At 38.7% G+C, this 13,119-nt stretch overlaps 1 protein-coding gene and 1 pseudogene across 6 annotated transcripts in view; one reads left to right on the top strand and one right to left on the bottom strand.

Moving 5' to 3' along the window:
- SGMS1 (sphingomyelin synthase 1) overlaps positions 1-13,119 on the top strand; it is a 230,517-nt gene that overhangs the window by 116,965 nt on the left and 100,433 nt on the right. For 5 of the 6 annotated variants that reach the window (XM_005875931.2, XM_014547472.1, XM_014547470.1 and 2 more), the window contains one exon: positions 3,550-3,693. The exons of the other annotated variant lie outside the window; for it this stretch is intronic. The gene's annotated coding sequence lies outside the window, so the exon portion shown is untranslated. The remainder of the gene's footprint in view (positions 1-3,549; positions 3,694-13,119) is intronic. 6 annotated transcript variants of the gene reach the window in all.
- The window catches only part of LOC102238596, a 137,644-nt pseudogene that overhangs the window by 71,790 nt on the left and 52,735 nt on the right, over positions 1-13,119 (bottom strand).

Below are 13,119 nucleotides of genomic sequence, written 5' to 3'. Positions count from 1 at the left end.
GCCAGGAGTGTGGTGAAAAACCCTAGATCACCTTTTTGGATTCTTATTACCCAAGTTACTAAGAATATTACCAGTGGCATACAGGGAGCTTAGCCAATGAGCGGTCAGAAAAGGTGTTTCCTCTGTAGTTCACACCAATCGCTGGCTTGGCCCCCTTGGCCCGGCCGGACGCCTCAGCCAGAGGCGTTGACCCCCATCACCCCCCAATCGCCAGATAGGCCCCTTGCCCAGGCCTGGGCAGGGGACCCCCATCTCCCCCCGATCACCGGCTCTGCCCTTGCCCAGGCCTGGGCAAGGGGCTGATCCTGCAATCGGAAGGTGATGGGGGTCGACGCCTCTAGCCGAGGCATCAGGCCTGGGCAAGGGGCTGATCCTGCAATCGGAAGGTGATGGGGGTCGACGCCTCTAGCCGAGGCATCAGGCCTGGGCAAGGGGCTGATCCTGCAATCGGAAGGTGATGGGGGTCGACGCCTCTAGCCGAGGCATCAGGCCTGGGCAAGGGGCTGATCCTGCAATCGGAAGGTGATGGGGGTCGACGCCTCTAGCCGAGGCATCAGGCCTGGGCAAGGGGCTGATCCTGCAATCGGAAGGTGATGGGGGTCGACGCCTCTAGCCGAGGCATCAGGCCTGGGCAAGGGGCTGATCCTGCAATCGGAAGGTGATGGGGGTCGACGCCTCTAGCCGAGGCATCAGGCCTGGGCAAGGGGCTGATCCTGCAATCGGAAGGTGATGGGGGTCGACGCCTCTAGCCGAGGCATCAGGCCTGGGCAAGGGGCTGATCCTGCAATCGGAAGGTGATGGGGGTCGACGCCTCTAGCCGAGGCATCAGGCCTGGGCAAGGGGCTGATCCTGCAATCGGAAGGTGATGGGGGTCGACGCCTCTAGCCGAGGCATCAGGCCTGGGCAGGGGTCCCCCATCTCCCCCCGATCACCGGCTTCTGGGGCTTCAGGGGCCCGCCTCCTGCCCAGGATGGTGGCTTGCTCTGGCGGCTGCGCTGCCCTGCCCTGCCTGCAGTATGCAAATTAGCCGTCATCTTTGTTGGTGGTTAATTTGCATATCGCGCTGATTAGCCAATGGAAGGCGTAGCAAAGGTACGTCAATTACCATGTTTGTCTATTATTAGATAGGATATATAGTTTGAAAATATTTTCTCCCAATTTTTAGGTTGCCTGTCACTCTGATTATTTCCTTGGCTGTGCTGAAGTTTTTCAGTTTGATGTAGTCCCATTTGTCTCTGTTTGCTTTTGTTCCCTGCACTTTTGGTGTTATATCCAAGAAATCATTGCCAATTCTCGTGTCAGCTTGGCCCCTTTGTTTTATTCTAGGAGTTTTATAGTTTCAGGTCTTTATCCATTTTGAATTAATTTTTGTGTATGGTGTAAGGCAGGGGTCCTCAAACTTTTTAAACAGGGGGCCAGTTCACTGTCCCTCAGACCGCTGGAGGGCCGGACTATAGTTTAAAAAAAAACAAAACTATGAACAAATTCCTATGCACACTGCACATATCTTATTTTGAAGTAAAAAAACAAAACGGGAACAAATACAATATTTGTATTTGCATGTGGCCCGCGGGCCGTAGTTTGAGGACCCCTGGTGTAAGGTCAGGGTCTGTTTTTTATACGAACTTTCAACCAGTCCCCCTCTCTTCTCAGCTCCTGACCCTCTCCTTCCAGGCACCAGGAGCTCCATTTCCTGAGCTTTTCCTCAGCTGGCTTTTGTTTGCTTCTCAGGCAGTGAGCTTCCAGCCTGCTTTGCTCACCTCAGCTCAGTAGTCATCTCTGCTTTCAGCTTCCAAAATGCCATTATTGTCTGTTGTCTGCTCTAAAATATTTTTTTGTCCTTCTGGATTTATAAAAAGCCCTATTCCATTGGCTACCTACAATCCTCAAATCCATTTAAATTATATTTAAAAGGCTTTTAAAAATGTTATCTCATATTTTCTATTGTTAGGTCCTACCTCCAAAAATAATTGTTCAGTCTATCCCTTTGCTTCCTTTAGTTAAGCAGTTTCTGTTAAGTGACATATGTTACTTTCCCAAACATCATTTCATTATTCAAAATAAACTGAGATTTTTGTTTTTAATATGAGACTTAGTGACACTCTGTTTCCTGAGATACTGTTTTGGAGGGAGCCCCTTGCTTTATCTTTAGGTGTATACACTATGTGTTGGTATTATCAGATGATGTCCTTTTATCTAAATCCATTTTACTCTTAAGCTGTAATTGAATACTTGTAAACTAATAAAATGTCAAGAGAGTCCTATGTTCTTTTTAGTTACTTGTGACAGTGGCTTTCTTTGTGATTGTATTGATTATTTACAGCAGGGGTGGGAACCTTTTTCTGTCAAGGGCCATTTGGGTATTTATAATATCATTCACAGGCCATACAAAATTATCAACTTAAAAATTAGCCTGTTATAGTTGGTTAAACGTTTAATTAACTCACCCCTAATGCCTTGGAGGGCCAGACCAAATGCTTTTGTGGGCCTTATTCAGCCAGCTGGCCGGACGTTTCCCACCCCTAATTTACAGGGTAATACTATTTCTGACCGATAGGATAAAGAATTATTAAATGAGGGGTTGCTAGGTCCTTAGGGACTATCAAGAATGATTTTTTGCTTTTTTGTTTTGTTTTGTTGTTGTCCCAAGAATCATTTTCTCTTAGGACTGTTAGTTGGCTCAAGATATCAGCTATTCAGTTTGGCACATGGAAGTCCCTACGATTTTTATCCTGGGGTCTAGGGATAGGCTTCAAAGAGTTCAAGATCCTCCTGAAATGGAGTGGTAGTAGAATAGGCTTAGCTTTTGTTAGGTACTCAGTGATGCATGGCTTATCTGATCCTGAACAGGATCGAGAACTCACCTCTAATAGATTATTCTAGAGTAAAAAATAGAATGTTACTGTCTACATTAAACATGATAAAAAATAAAATGCTACCTTGCTAGCTACTATTGGATTCCACATTCTTTCACATGTAAGTACAAGTAACTATAAATGAGGGACTAAATGAACAATTACCTCTTTATTCTTTGCCACATGCAAAATATTATCTCTAGCTTCCTGGTTATGCAACATGTAACTATAAAAGGTATCATTAATGAGGATACTGTTTGGGTCTTAGAGAAATGACCATCTTTTTTGTCAACTTGTAAAGAAGGTATCTTAGTAGTTACCCTTGGTTTTCATATTGAAGATGCTGTACTTAATTTGTGAAAATCAGTTACTTGTTAACAATTAGTAGGTAAATATATAAAACAAGCACCTCTGTGATAGAGGGTTATGGACTTTAGTTTTTAATTAAGAAAAGGTGGGTAAGATTTATGTTATGTATATTTTAGAACAACAAAAAATCGGGAGGGAGGGAGGGAGGGAGGAAGGAAGACACATGGGGGTGGGAGGTGGGGAAGGTCAACTGAGAATTTTTTGTTTCTAATCTAATACTTTAATGTATTGTGAGATCTACTGGATTTATAAGGTCTCTTTCAACTTTAGAATTTTATGATTCCGTTTTTGAAGTGGTTAAGCTTAAATTGCTCTTTTCTTCTAGGTACACCATTGAGTTCTTTGGGAGGCACAAAAGTGTCTGGTTGGGAAGCTTATGAAATAGAAGACAAGACCCTGCCTCAGGAAGCGTACATGAGAATAATTTTAAAGGAAACTATCGATAAATGCAGAACAGTGGCTGTTGGAGGTATGTAATAACTTAGAGCTCGGATTGAATGTAGTGTGACCCACTCTGCTGTACTAAGTCAAGTCCACCCTTCTCTGGGCATTACCCCACCCTGTGGTCTCAAATACACTAGTGGCTATTGTTCTCTCAACTTGACTGCGTAGTGAGATGTGACTCTTAACGCTTCCTTGAGCAGCTCTGACTCAGCCCGTTTCGAGTCCTTCCTATGCCTGAAAGACAATAAAGGTGATAGAGGCAACATTGGACTCTGAGCAGATGAAGTGATAACAGGTTTCTGGCCAGGACCTCACTGCCTTCTTTTCTGGGAATGGGTAGTCCATATCAAAGCTCAGCGAATGCGTGCCAGCTGTTATTCTGAAATCAGCTGTTATTTATTGGCTTTACTCTTACCTTGGAGGATGTCAAGGCATATCTGGTTGGGTGCTTGCTGTATTGGCTTGACTGATTTCCTATTAGTCATAAGCTTTGACCTGTTTGTCTCCTTGACCCCTTCACCCCACTCCCCCACGTGTCAGTTACATGCAGTGGTTCTCAACCTTGGCTGCACATTAGAATCACCTGGGAATCTTTTTAAAATCCTGATTTCTGGGCTTCATCACCCGGAAATTCTGTTTCTTTGTTATGGGGTGGGGCCACAACATTAGTAACAAAGAAACAGAATTTCCGGAGGATGAGGCCAAGAAATCAGGATTTAAAAAAGATTCCCAGGTGATTCTAATGTGCAGCCAAGGTTGAGAACCACTGGTTACATGGTTACTTCATTTTATTGCTTTATAGCCTTTAATTTTTTTTTTTAAATCCTCAACTGAGGATATATTTCTATTGATTTTTTAGAGAGAGAGGAAGAATGAGAGTGAGAGAGAAACATAGATTGGTTGCCTCCTGTATGCACCCTTACTGTGGATCAAACCTGCAACCTGTTGGTGTACAACCTTTTAGTGTATGGATGATGTTCAATGAACTGTGCCACCTGGTCAGGGCTAGCCTTTAATTTTTATCTCCTCAATAACTTATATCATCAAGGTCATGGTCACCCATTATTTCATATGCTGTGACCTTCAGTGGATGTCTGGCTTTTGATGCACTGGCTCTTTTTTTATGAAACAGTTACTGTTTCATAATTATACTGAGAGTATATTATTGGTATGAGACCTTATTAAAATATGCCCTTTTTAAAAACATATTTCTATGTGTGTATATATATATATATATATATATATATATATACACATCTCTTTACTATTTTGGCAACATTTTAAAGTCCGAAATGATTTCAAAATAAACACAAAAATTCACACACAAAAACTAAATTGATTTGACTTTTCTTCAATGACTTGGTTAATTAATTACTTGCCTAATATTTGACTAAGTCATATAATTTTACCCTTCTAAGTAAGATTTGATTTCTGAATAACTCCCTCATTATGAGGAGGTTATTTGTTATATTTTTTATTATGTGCTATCTGCTATGGGTCCATATGATGATGTCCTGAGAGATTCTGATGTACTTTGGTCCTTTAATTCAGTGTTATTTCATTTGATTCTGAATTAGTGGGATATAGTGAAAAGAGTTGCAATAAGTAGAGTATGCCAGTGATGCAAAAAGAAATCAGACTCAAGAAGAAGTATGTAACATGTACCTGTGCCACTCAGTAACTTAAATGAATCACATACTGTTGTCAACTTTTTTCTGTTGTTTCCTGAGAATCCCACATTAGATTAGTTTTGCGGAGGAGGACCTGCTGTGCTATCTGGGCTACTGATTTACCCCACAGAGCCCTTCCTGGCCCATCCCTCAGTCTGCATTGCTATATTAGAACACAGTTTCCTGGCAACAGCAGTATATCTGGCATGACTTAAACTAATGGACAGGTTTTTTTTTTAGCATATTTGATGATGCTAAGCAAGTGGAATAAATGTCAATATAGATTGGTAGATGAAGATTTTGAAAATTTGTAGTGTATTTAGTGCATGGAAGGGACCAGAAACATAATATGGTAAGTATGCTGGCTGGATTAATGGCACAGTTTGTCAGCTGCACACTTACATAAGACCATATTATGATTAGAAAAATTTTTAAATTTATATTTGAAGGGCTTGGGGTTTATTTATTATGATTTTTTTTTGAGTAGCTGTGTTTGGAAATTTTAATTTTGTAAACTATGTTAGCATAACATAGCTGCACAGTTAGCCTTGAAAATGGCTGTTTGTTTTTAAAATATTGTGCTGTTTACTTTGACTTGGCATTGGTGGGAATAGTTTCTAAGGAAAATAGTTTGTAACCCATGTTATAAATAATTTTCAGGTTTTTAAATTATTTATTTCAAAGCATTCACTCTTTATTATTTTGGGCTCAGAATTTGAGAACAGACTTTCCCTAGTATTTTCTTTTTATCATCACAGTTGTATTTTTCATGCAGTGTGTGCATTTCTGAAACTAATACCTATGATATTTTTAATAAATTGAATAAATTTAGGTTGACAAAGAAAGTTCACTAATTTTAAAAGATCCTTAATAAATCCTTTATAGTGAAGATCTGTGGGAGTGATAGGGGCTGGGAGGAGGGGGCAAAGAGGGGGGGATGGGAGATATCTGTAATACTATCAACAATAAAAAATATTTTTAAAAAAGAAATCCTTTAGTAAAATGAAGAAAGCTTCCTTAATTTTGATAAGTCTTTTTCTCTGTTTTATTCAGGGGTTTTTAATATTGGGCAGTCTTTTGATAATTACTTTATATCGCTTCACTTAATAGTGTTTTTAGATTCATACTTGTGGTTAACATGTATCAATAGATTGTTTATGTTGCTGAGTAGTATTCCATTGTATGAATTCATCTATTTACCTAATGATGGACATTTGAGTGGGTTATAATTTTTATCTATTATGAATATAACTTCTGTGAACATTATTGTACAAGTCTCTTTGTGGAATATGTTTTCATTTATTTTAGACTAGAGGCCCAGTGCATGGAATTCGTGCACAGGTAGGGTCCCTAGTGGGACCAGCTTGGGGGAGGGGCCGCAGGTGGTTGGCTGGCTGGCCCTGCCCCCTGGTCAAACTCCCGGTCAAGGGGACAAGTTGCATATTAGGCTTTTATTATATAGGATGTACACTTAGAAGTGCATCACTAAAGGGGTTATATAATTAAACATGCTTATCAGCAATGTATGCCTTGCTCCAATATGCTCCAACCATTTGACAATAATTGCTATTGTCAGTCTTTTCACTATCAGCATTCTAGTGGGTATAATGTGGTGTCTTGTGACTGCCTGTGATTTCCTTGATGATAATGATGTTGGACATTTTTTTCATGTATGTACTTATTGGCTTTTCTTATAAAGTATCTAGCTAAGTCTTTTGCTGTTTTAAAAATTGGGCTGTGTGACTTTTTTATTCTTGACTTTTTATGCTTTTTAATTCTTGAACTATAGTACATAGTTCTTTATGTATTCTAGGAAGAAGTCCTTTGTCAGATATATGTTATGAATATTTTGCAGTTGGTGGTTACCTTTTTATTTTCTTAACTGTATCTTTAAAAGGCAGAAGTTTTTATTTTGATGAAGTCTGATTTATTAGTTTTTTCCTCTTATTCATATGCTTTGCCTACTTCATGGTCACAAAGACATTCTATAATTTTCCTGCTTTATAGTTTTAGTTTTTACGGTTAGTTCTCTGTGAAATCAGGATTTATTCTTCTTTCCATATGGATATCTATTTGTTCCTGCCCAATTTGTTGAAAAAGACTATCCTTATTCCCACTGAATTATTTTGGCACCTTGGTAAAAAATCATCAGTTGACCATATATGCTTATGTCTATTTCTGGTCTCTGTTCTGCTTCATTGTTCTATTCATGTGCCCTTAACACCAGTACTGCATTTTGTTGAGGATTTTTGCATAGATGTGTTCTAAGTGATATAGGTTTGTAGTGTTCTTCTATTGTCCTTGTCTGTTGTTGTTGTTTTTTACATTCTTTGTTGTTTAAAGTATTACATAAGTCTCCTTTTCCCTCCATTGACCTCTCCCCAGCCGCCCCCACTCCTCAGCACATGCCCTCACTCCCCTATTGTCCCCTATATATTGTCCATTGGTTATGCTCATATGCATACATACAAGTCCTTTGGTTGATCTCTTACCCCCTCACCCCCTATCTTCCCTCATAGGTTGGGCAGTCTGTTCGATGCTTCTATGTTTGTCTGGTTTTTGTATTGAGTTCATGTTGGTGTATTCTGTTCCATCTGTTTATCTATCTGTGTCTTTGTATTTAAAATGCATCTGTTGTAGGTAGTATGTGGTTGGGTACTGCTTTTTTATGTATTCTGAGTCTCTGCCTTTTAATTGCAATGTTTAGTGTATTTACTATAATTATTGATATGGTCAATGTTTAGTCTATTTACTATAATTATCGATATGGTTAGTTTTACCATTTTATTGTTTCCTAAATGTCCCATCCTTGAAGCACTTTTGAATCTTTTATCTTCTTTTCTCCCTTCTCTTCGTTTAATTGAATATATTTCAGTATCACATTTTAATTTCTGTGTCAAGTTTTCAATTATACCTCTTAACCACTTTGCATTATTGTTTTTGTAGTTTCTCTGCAGAATTCAATATTCATCCTTAATAGAAAGTTTTTTTTGAATTAATATTTTATTTCATTATATAAAAATATGAAATCTATAATATGATTACAACTGACACTCCCCCCAACCATTGCACTGTTGTCTTCATGTATTTTATATCTGTATGTTACAAACTCTACAATACAGTATTATACTTTTAATGTAGCATATATAAAGTATGTGTGTATACATATAGAATACTTGATAAAGTAGATCTAGTAACTGTATCTTAAAGAAATTAAGAGAAATCTTTCATGTTTACCTGCACATTTACTATTTCCAACATTCTTCATTCTTTTCTGTAGATTAAAACTTCCATCTGGTATTACTTCTTTCCAACTTACAGAGCTTTCTTTAGCATTCATTGCAGTGTAGGTCTATTGGCAACAGATTCCATTTTCATTTGTATGAAGATTCTTTATTTTCCCTTTATTATTGAAATATGTATTTTTCTATATAGAGAATTCTGGGTTAACATTTTTCCCATCTATTCAGCTCTTTAAAGATGTTTATTTTCTCCTGGCCATCTGTTTTTGACGAGATGTCTGCCATCATTCTTCTTACTGTTCTTACATGTGTAATATACCTTTTGTTCCCTAGCTACTTCTAAGATTATTTTTGTTATTATCTTTGGTTGTCATGGTTAGGTGAAGTTTTCTTGTGGTTAACTGAGTTCCCTCCTTTGATGTATTACTATTTTTGTTCAGCTTTGGAAATTTCTAGGCTGTGTTTCTTTACATATGTTTTTCTGCCCCATTCTCTGTACTCTTTTTCAGCATGTAAATTAGAACACTGGATACTCCCCAAGAGGTCATTGAAGCTCTTTTTAAAAACATTCTTTTTCTCTCTGTGCTTCAGCCTGGATTCTTTATATTGACATACCTTGAAGTTCACCCATCCTTTTTCACTATTATGTTCAATCTGTTATTAATCTAATCTGTCCTTTAAAAAGATTTTATGTTGTAGTTTTCAGTTTTAGAATTTCCATTTGGTTTTTTCTTTTGTTTCTATATTTCTCCTGAAATTTTGTTTCTTTACCCGTTATATCTAGCTTTCTCTGTGGACTCTTTAATATATTTAGCATTTATATTCTAAAGTCTTCTAATTCCATTTTTTGGGTTATTTGTAGATGTTTCTGTGGATTGCTTGGTCTTTGACTATGGTGTTATATTTTCCACTTGCCTTACATATCTCTGAATTTTTAATTGTATGCTGACATTGTGGATGCTACATTGTAAAGATTTGGGATTCTGTTATGTTCCCTGAGAGGAGAGTTGTGTTTTCTTCAGGCAAACAGCTAAAATAATGGCCCATCAGCCTGGATATTTTGTAGGCTCATTTTTATGCTTTGCACTTTCCATTTTGTCTGTTATTTCCCAGGAAATACTATTATTCTCTAGTCAAGATAAGTGGTCTTTATTTCTTAAGCCATGGTTTCAAAGGAAAGTCTGAGGCCTTTACCAGGCCCCCGAAACCTGGCATGTCTTGATTAAACTCCTCTGAGATGGGCAGCTGTTGGAATATAGCAGCTTTCTAAAAACTTCCACCTGTTGTCCTGTGCTGCCCCCCTTCCCCCCCAACACACACGCCCTTGGGTTTTATAGTTTTGAGTGTAGCCAACAAGTGTAGAATTTATTTGCAAATTTGGGAATTCACCCTCTATCACTTCCTCATTTGGGGGATTTTCTGACTCATTTTGCAGCTACCGTGGCAGAACCCTTTTCTGACCAATAAGACTGTAGCTTGCTGCTTGAATTCCATCTGGCATGGCACAGACTTGGTCGTGCCCATGGATAAGCTGCATTGATGTAAATTATCATCCACTGTGGTTCCTTCGTTTAAGGGCTGTGGATCGTCTACTTTCTGCCTGCTTTTGGTTGTTTTCTAGTGCCTTCAAAGTTAATTTTTATATTTGTTCACAGTTTATAATTGTTACTGCATGGAGGTCAACTCTGTCATCATGAAGACAATCTTTCTCCTTTTAAAAATATGTTCTTTTTTTAAAAAATATATTTTATTGATTTTCTACAGAGAGGAAGGGAGAAGAATAGAGAGTTAGAAACATCCATGAGAGAGAAACATCGATCAGCTGCCTCCTGCACACCTCCCTACTGGGGATGTGCCCGCAACCAAGGTACATGCCCTTGACCGGAATCGAACCTAGGACCTTTCAGTCCGCAGGCCGACACTCTATCCACTGAGCCAAACCAGTTAGGGCTAAAAATATGTTCTTATTGATTTTTTTTTAAGAGAGAGAGGAAGGGAGAGGGATAAAGAGATAGAAACATCAATGATGAGAATTATAGATCAGCTGCCTCCTGCAAACCCCACCCTGGGGATTGAGCCCACAACCTAGGCATGTGCCCTGACTGGAAATTGAACCATGACCTTCCGGTTTATAGGTCTGTGCTCAACCACTGAACCATGCTGGCCGGGCAAAGATAATCTCTTACCTTATTTTCATTTGGAGTTTAAAAATATCTTCAAGTCATGTCTAATGGGTGAAACTATTATTACTGATGAATCAAGCATTATTTAAGCACAAGCCAATACTTAGTATTTGTGAAAAGAAATATAAGATATTAAGGAACACTCTAAGATAGGAAAATTGATAATCTCTCTAATTTAGGCACAGGTTGATGTTCAATAATCACATGAATTGAAGTTTAACATACTTAGCATATTTATTTAAAACTGCCAGTGTAAGCACTGGAAATAATTTTCAAGTAACCACTTCAGCATTCCTAATGCCTGGCTGCCAATTTCTGACCCATATAAATGACCTTTAAGAAAGGAGATCTCACTTTTGAAGTTTATTATCTGCCCCTCATGCATTTTGGTTACTAAAATTGGCTAGATAAGTTAGTGCAGTTCTCATAGTCTAAGACCGGAGAAAAATTAGGCCAACCTAAAATATATCATGTTCCCGGTAAGTAAAAATGTAGTTAGAAACTGAAATTAGCACCCTCAGCATTGCGACTGTTTTGCTTCTGTCTGTGGATGCTCACCATGGTGAAGTGTACCGTCATTATGAGATCGGTAGGAAAGGGTGAACATTTAAGGAGGTCAGAAACAATTTTTTTTACTCTGTCAGCAGAGCTATGTTAAATAATAACAGCATTTCCCTGTTCCACATTTTTCCTGTATATAATGTTTCTTTTAAACAGCTTTGAAGTATTGCCTAATCAGCAAGGGATTTTTGTTTGAAATAAATTTTTTAAAAAGTCTTTACAAAAATATGTGGTCATTGTATGAAAAGAAGAATATACTATCAAAGGAAAAGGAAGAAAATGAAATGAACCCAAATCCCTCAAAGCGGTACAATCACTTTGGGAGACATATATTCTTTTAGTTATTCTTCTTGTTTTAGTTTATAAAAATGGATCATACTATATGTATTTTATAATATGATTTTTCCCCACTTAGTTCAAGCAGTTCTCTATGTGTGTGAGTGTTTGTGCTTTTACGTTTGTTGTCTGTGTAAACAAAAGGAACTAGTGCAGATACTTGTTTTAAACCTATCCAGCTAAATATCTTAGAATATGCTGGGGCCAAGGATAATGAAAATTTTATCATTAACTGAAACCACATTTGCTTTGTTTAACTGTTGAGCATGAGAGAAACTTCTCTGTAGCTTCTACTTTACCAGACGTGGGAATGGGTGGCGTGCTTTGACTCTGTTTAGATGTAGGGGCAGTTTGCTTACAGGCACCTGGACATGATCTTCATCACGTCATACATGATATAGGTTGGAAAAGCCCCCAAGTTGCTCTGCAAAACCATGCTTTGCTAAATCAGCTATATATTTAGTCACTCAGCTCAGAGTGTCATTTGAAACACCAAAGCCTTCTATTTAATCAAACTCTCATTGCTCTCCTTGCACTTGGCGTTGAGCAAGGCAGCATTCCAAAATTTATGGTCTAGCCAGGAAGCAGCCGTTGAGCTAGGGAGGAATTATAGGTATCCTGAGAGTAATAAAGAAGCGCATGTCATGCGAGTGTATGGCAGGTGTCTTGACATCAAACATCTGGGATGTTTGAGGAAAGTTTCTTGGAGAAAAAGATGTTTAAATTGACACCTACATGAGGAGTAAGATTTTAGGTAGGAAAATGGGACAGAAAACGTCAGGGGGAGGAACTGTCAGAGGCGGAAGCCAGCACTCATTCATTTGCCTCTGTTCATGACAATTTTCCTTCGCAGTTACTTTTGGAACATTGGGGTGCTTTCCCCCATAATCTTCCATGTAAGATACATGATACGACTGGGCTTACCAGTTCTGTGAATCATAATCGACTCAGAGTGTTTCTTTGAATGTTAATAACTTTGAATAAACCAAGACTGAACAAACGCATCACTTCAGTGTCTTAGTCAAAAGGCCGTGCAGACTAGGTGCTTATGGGAACGGCACCCCGGGTGCATGCTGCCTGCTAAATGGTCATGTTATCCCTGGAATTTTTATGGTGGGCTGTAGCACCTTTCTCTTTGCTCCTTTAGTATCTCACAGGTTTCCTGTGGAGACCAGGCAACTATCTAGGCCAGGGATTAGCAAACTACAGCTGGAAGGCAAAATCTGGCCCAGACCTGTTTTTATAAATACAGCTTTATGGGCACACGGTCATGTGCATTTATTTACATAATACCTGGGGCTGCTTTTGCACGATAATGACAGAGTTGAGTAGTTACAAAAGATACCATATGCCCTGCAAAACCTAAAATACTCTGTTCCTTTACAGAAAACGTCTGCTAACCACTAGTTTAGGCAAAATCCATAACCAAATGCCTCCCATAATTCCTCTGTTTTGGTTG

Source organism: Myotis brandtii, unplaced genomic scaffold (assembly GCF_000412655.1).
Source record: "Myotis brandtii unplaced genomic scaffold, ASM41265v1 scaffold475, whole genome shotgun sequence".
In the NCBI taxonomy this organism is placed as follows: domain Eukaryota; kingdom Metazoa; phylum Chordata; class Mammalia; order Chiroptera; family Vespertilionidae; genus Myotis; species Myotis brandtii.
This window is presented reverse-complemented; position numbering and strand designations above follow the sequence as displayed.